Below are 6,943 nucleotides of genomic sequence, written 5' to 3'. Positions count from 1 at the left end.
TCGTTTCCCACCACAGTTGCGCTCGGTCTTTCAGCTGAAAAGGAACTAACTTCAGTCGAATGTCATCAGGATATTCTAATCCATTAAACATATTTTTGAGACTTTTCAACCAACTAGCAGCTTTCTCACTTCCTTCATTGCCAAAGAACTTTTGCGGACGCAACTCCTGAAATTGAGAAATTATTAATCGTATTCCTCCCATTTTCTCAGTCAATTGGGCTACTGGATCAGCCTCAGCCTGAATCGCTTTTCCTTTGTCAGGATTTACCCGTGGTTGTTGTTCCACCTCTAATTCCACATCTTTCGGAGGCTGAACAGCTGGTCGACCACGTCTTCCCCTGACAATATCATCTAGATTTCTAACATTTTTCGTTGCAGACTCTTCTACAACTTCCTTTCCTTTTCTACCTCTTCCTCCTGGTGCCATTCTACAAGACACAAGGATTTAAATACAGGCAAAAATATCTTAACAAACAGAAAACTATGATAGGAACTCAGAGCTCTAATAGAATTCATAAACTAATTCTAAAGCCAAGAACTACTGGTTCTAACAAATACGTTCAAAAATAAACACCACAAGTACGTCACGTAAGAATAAGTAGTCACACACATATGCAACCATTTTGTTAGTGTCTAAACTCGAGTGTCCTAGACTCTAGTTCGAGCATATCCCAGTATACGCTCTGATACCAAATGAAAGAGCCCGTGTCCTGATTTAATATTTAATGATCAAACAACCAGGATTAATTAATGTAAACAGCGAAAACGAGTTAAAAATTTGCGTTTGGGCCTACAAAAATTTCGGCATGACCTATTCGTAAATAGGACATCCCAAAAACCTGTACAACACAACCAGCAATATATACTTGAAAATAGAGTCACAACTCCAATTTACAAACCTATAGCCGCACTGGCCAGGACTAAACACATGCAGAGCCGGCAAGGCTCGATCACATAAATAACAATTCAAAACAAGGTCTAAAACTATTTATACAGATACACAGGGCATCACCCCGGCAAATATAAAACTCGCTAAACTGATATATATATACATATATCTGGGAACTCGTCTCCACGCTCGCCTCACTGGGTACCACTAGATGACGCTCCACCAGATGCGTCAAATCCCCCTGGATAACCTGCTATGGAATCACAAACAACCACAACATAAAAAGAAAACAGGGGTCGGACCCCAGTACGACGAACTATAAAAATTACGACAACTATAACTGACATGAATAAAATCAAGTACAATGCAATGAAATGCAATGTAATGCGTGACAGGTATCAATGAAATAAGGGATACCAAAAGGAGTCCAAATAATCGTATCACAATAAACTCAGTGGCCACCCGTGTCAGGAACGCAGCAGACCTCGAATCATCACTGCTAATCCATACACGTAGCATCGGAGGGTGACAGGAGCGACCCGTCCAGCCTCATGCTGTCATCAGGAGTGTCGTACGTAGCATCGAGAGCACGGTTGCTACCCGCTTGGTCTCGTGCTAACTCAGGAGTGCAATAAATAATGTCACTCGCTCCATCGATGACTCAATACATCTCAAGAGATCAATATCAATAGCAATCAAAGGAGTCAAGGCTCAACGTGCTATGAAAAATTAGTAAAATAAGTGAATGCAATCATATAATCCACATAAGCACATAAAACACGTTATCACTCATTACAAAATACTTAATATCATTACATGCCATTATAGGCGTCGTAATATAAACAGCTCATACGTACCTCAACCAATTCTTAATTTACCATAGAAATTATCCCAAATATTTCTCGGATATTCCAATCCCAAATTTTCAGAATCTGTAATTCCAAAAAAATTGCTCATAAATCCTAAAATTCATATTTAATATTAAAACATCCTATTAATGACCAAATATCGAATATACGACTCTAAAAGTCGAATTACCTAAATATAAATAATCTGAAATTTTGAAATAATGCTAAAATGATTTCTGAAAAATAGCCAATACCTCCAATCGAGTCCGATATAATACCTACAACCAATAATAAATCAAATATTAATTATCGGAAGTCGATTGAATCAAAATTCCCAAAATTCGAAGCACTAATCTCAAAATCTACCTCAAATATTCGAATTAGAGGTCTAATCAACCGAAACAACAACCCTCTACACTCCGGCGGTGATCGGCGACGGCGAACGGCGGTGAACGACGGCGGCTGGTGCGACGGGTTTCCAGAAATCTCAATAAAAATATGAAATATAGGTACCGAAAGATAGCTCTCGTCGAGAGGATTCCAGAACTATATTTACTTTTGAAATCCGGCCAAAAACGAAGGAGATACGGAGATTTGAAGCGATAGGAAAATTTGAAGAAAAGAAACAAAAGAAATGAAGAAGAAGACGCGAGACGCGATGCAGGCGGATAGAGGAGAGAGAAACAGTCTGAATATATATATCCATATCTATTTAATTACATATGTATTGCTTTAATTTGTGTCTTATTTTATTCATTCGGAGTTCAAACTTGACCCGGTTCGAGTTATTTCAACTCCTGTGTGCTCTATTAATAACATATTCATTTTAATATCGTTAATAAACCGATATTTATAAATACATATTTTTAACACACAAATTAATTAATATATTAATATCGGGTCCTTACAGTAGGTTTGCTTATAATGTAAAATAATTAATTGAGTAATACATGTAATTATTCAAAATTTGATCTTAGTAGAATCATTGAAGAGTATTAATAAAACCAAACATGTCACCAACGTCTGATGTAACTAATTAGACGAAATGAACAAAATGAAAACAAATATCTGCATCAAGACAAAATTTATAATTTTGGCTTATTAAAAGACTAAAATATATCCGGCGGCTTTAAAGATTTTTTTTTTTAATTTTGATTTTTGCACACACACAAATTTTTATTAACATGATAATCTTTCTGAATTTTTCGATACGGTCGGTGATGTATACAATTAATGGCGCATTTTATTCATTAAAGACTTTACTTTCCAAAAGCTCACGCACCTTTCTTTGTCTCCCATTACTATATATACAAGAACCGAAGATGATCACTCAATGAAAATATTTTGAAAATAAATTTGCTTATTGTTTTATAAAATCGCCGTTCGTGTGTATAATAATTAAAGTAATTAAAATGAAAAATGACAATAACAGTAATTAGTTTTAAATATAAAAATTTATAAAATAATGATACTGTACGTACTCATTAGAATTATGTTCACGGAAAATTGTGAATCATGTAATGCATAATATATGTATGGGTGTGAATTGTGATGCATGTGTTACTTTATAGGGGAAAAGGTCAAAGAAGATATCATATGATCAAAATAAATGAAAACATCAAGGCGCGCCTAGCACACACAATAATAGGACGTACAATAAGATTTTTGTTAGGGAAAAAAAAACATAGGACAAAATTTAGAAAATTATGTATCATCTCGTAATGAAATTAATCGAGTTTTCTAATCATGACAACAACGTTGGAGAAGATTGGTTATGGGTAGGGCTGAGATACCGAATCAAAATATCGATTTTTCGGAATATCGTACCGAAATTTTTTCGATATATATACATTTTTTTTGATATATCGAATTTTTTGTTGGTATCTATACGGCATTAGTATGAATTTTTTCCATACCAAAATTTCAGAATTTCGATATCGATATCGATATGAATTTTTTTCATACCAATATTTTTGATACGGTATACCGAAACCCACCCCTAGTTATGGGTTATGAATTCGTAAACTCTATAGGATCGAAAATTTAAAGACCAAGATATATTAATGAACTGATACATGCATGTACCGACGTACCATTCCTACTGTCATGCATGTATAGGATTAATTACATTTTGCAATTTTGTAATTTTGCAGTTTTTTCTCCTAGTTTTGGTCTGCTAATTGTGAGTTAATTAATTTACATTTTTAGTCATATAATTAATTTGTGTTTTCCTCCGTTTTTGGTCCTATTAACGGTGATTTAATTTACATTTTTTTCCCTTATAAATTGAAGGGAAAAACAAAATCCATAGTTTCTATCGAAAATTAAATTTCTTAATTATATGACGGATGTGGATCTTGACATGAATTTTGAAAAGAAATTAAACTAATTTTATATGTGTCGTGATGTTTTTTAGAATATCATGTGCCTTTACAAAAATCCATATAATGAGAATTCATGCTATTACATAAACAATAACCGACAAGCTAGACTCTGGTCAAAGAAAGACCAAAGCAAAAAATAAATCAAGTTATAACTGAAATCATGCATAGCGGAATAAAAGATGAACAAAATTACATATTAGAGGACCAACATGATATATAATAAGCTAATTAATTTTATATATATTTCGGAGAGGGCTAAAAAAAGGTCCCTCTTCCACGTACACAAACCTTAAAATTAACATGTCCGATTTCATGTGTAAAAGCTACAAATCAGACATTATAATTTATACATAAACAAAAAAAACTATATTATTGTTACTAATGCACGGAACGTTTTAGGGCCTTGGGGCAAAGTTTGACAAATTCGTGAACAACATCATCCACCTCCGAGTCCCTCTTGTTCCGCATCTTCCGGCTCAACTCGGTTGCCTTTCTCCGAATTATAGGTTCTCCGGCCGTGACTTTGTGAATCACCTCGGTCACCCTGGCCCGGCATAGCCTCCCAAACTGGTCTCTGACGACTTCCGACCCGACGCCTCCTCGACCAGCCTCGCATTGATGGGCTGGTCTAGGTGCATCGGCATGGCTATGATCGGAACCCCATAATGCATTGATTCTATAATTGAACTCACTAAAAAAAAATAGGTGTTTTAGAATCAGTAATTTTGAGTCGGTTGTAACTCCGCTTCTATTGTATATATGCTATCCCGTCGGTTTATGATTACCGCTTCTAATACTTGTGTATAGGAGCGGTTAATTATAAGCGATTCAAAAAAGAAGTTGAAATCCGTATGTTCACACAATCTTGTAATTGACTTTCAGCATCGTTCAAAGACCGCTGCGAACGCGACTTATTTGCTTCGGGCAATTTTTTAATCGCTTCTAAATCCAAGCACTGCATCACAGTTTTTTTTTATTGTTTTGAATCGGTTAGTAAGCGCATCTAATGAAAGTTGAATTGAAGCGGTGGCGGATAACCGATGCAACATACATATCTATAGAATCGGTGATGTAGAACTGCGTCGAGAGACATCTGTAGAAGCGGTGGTGGAGAACCGAAGCGATGGACATATCGGTAGAAGCGGTGAAAAACCGATTCGAAATCGAATACTATAACAAAAAAAGAGTCGTTTTCCTTTTTCTTTTTTTTTTTAGTTTTACCTAATTTGGTTTTGTGATACACGTTCTTCTCCTTCCTCTGCGCATCTTCCTTCGTCGTTCTTCTCCTGCATATTTTCAAGGTAATTTTCGTTTTACCAAATAATGTGGAATTGATGATGTATCTAAATAATTGTTCCAGATTCATAATTTATTTAGAAGGAATCTGTCATTTGGGTTTTTTTGTTTTCTTATTTTGAAGAGAATTTATGAATTTTTTTTCAATGCAAATATGAGAATCAAGTTTGTAAGATTAGGATCGTTTCATCTCATGACCTTATAAGCTTACTGTTGTTATGGAATTGATGATCAGATTATATGTATGAGAGAAAATAAGAAATATAATATTTTGTGAAGATCAATAGAGATATTTAGACAGACAGGACCACAATCAAGTATGAGATGGAGAACAAGACATTTTATAGTGAATCTGATATTTATATGTGCATGTTCAGATTTGTTTTTTGAAAGAGTGGGTACCCGGTGAGCCAACTTGTGGCTAAGGGCTTTTATGACTCTATGTATAAACAATCTTTTGTTTAATATAATTTACACTTTTATAATGGCATTTACTTTATCTTTAATCATATTATTATGTTGTGACATACTATAAGATGTTTAGATGAAGACCTTGAATATACTATAGTGTATGTAAGATGTGGTGGCACATGGGGATGGCTATCATGAAACACATCTTATAGTCACTGTATATGCTAAACAGTTCCTAGTCGATTGAGCCGTCCGTTAATAAGGATAATGATCGCTCGAGATTGAGACTAGCATTTGTGATGCCGAGTACCACGTTTCATTGGTATGGAACATAGAGATGTTCAAAGCATGCAAATGGATATTCATACGATGAATGATCGAACTACCCTATCCGGACTTTCCAAGTGGTTATCACTTATCGAGTGGATAAAGTCCGCGGTTTTGGTTGTACACCATTAGTCCTTACTACTTGAAACATCATTGAGACTCTATATGCTAGTACTGTATTTTGACTCGTTTACCGACTCTATTGGGGTCATCAGGTGTCGGGATTGGGTACAGTTACGACACATATAGGAGTCGATGCTTTGTTGTCAAGGATTCACCACATACTTGCGAGTGTGAATATCCTATGCAATCTGAGGAGATATTAGTGTGACGAATCTCTGGCCAGAGTACATGATGTGTTTTAAGAAATGGTTTCTTAGTAGCACATGCGATGTCACTATTTGATCTTCAAGATGCATTGCATAGTTATCGAATCTCGAACGACTCTCGATTTACCAATAGTTGTTGATTCGATCGGGATATATGGATGAATGGACCGTACTGTACGCTAACCAAAATCTATTGGTTCTTGCAGGCACTATCAGTGATACCTAGGGAATCATGGGGCGATGTTTCTAGACGCTCTTACAATGATTCGATGGGCAAGTCGGAAATTGTTGTTCCGAGTCACAAGGAGTTGTGAGCCCACGGCTAGCTGTATCCCTGAACCATTGAGGGTCACACAAGTAATGGATTTCTAATTCCCGTTGAGATAGTTAAATTTAAAGAGTTAAATTTAATGAACAAAGAAGTAGGACTTCTTATATCAGAGTAGAAGAGTAAGATTT

The 6,943-nt window shown here is 35.5% G+C and overlaps 1 long non-coding RNA gene across 1 annotated transcript; it reads right to left on the bottom strand.

Moving 5' to 3' along the window:
• Window positions 1-965: 965 nt before the first annotated feature.
• On the bottom strand, window positions 966-2,389 carry LOC140893293 (uncharacterized). The gene is made up of 3 exons (XR_012153088.1): window positions 2,104-2,389; window positions 1,992-2,015; window positions 966-1,821 (listed from the first exon to the last, which is right to left on the bottom strand). It is a non-coding gene; the product is annotated as an uncharacterized lncRNA (long non-coding RNA).
• Between the last annotated feature and the right edge of the window lie 4,554 nt (window positions 2,390-6,943).

The sequence above is a fragment of the Henckelia pumila genome, chromosome 3, assembly GCF_033568475.1.
Source record: "Henckelia pumila isolate YLH828 chromosome 3, ASM3356847v2, whole genome shotgun sequence".
Taxonomy (NCBI): domain Eukaryota; kingdom Viridiplantae; phylum Streptophyta; class Magnoliopsida; order Lamiales; family Gesneriaceae; genus Henckelia; species Henckelia pumila.
The sequence above is the reverse complement of the archived record's forward strand: the minus strand, read 5'-3'. Positions and strand labels throughout refer to the sequence as shown.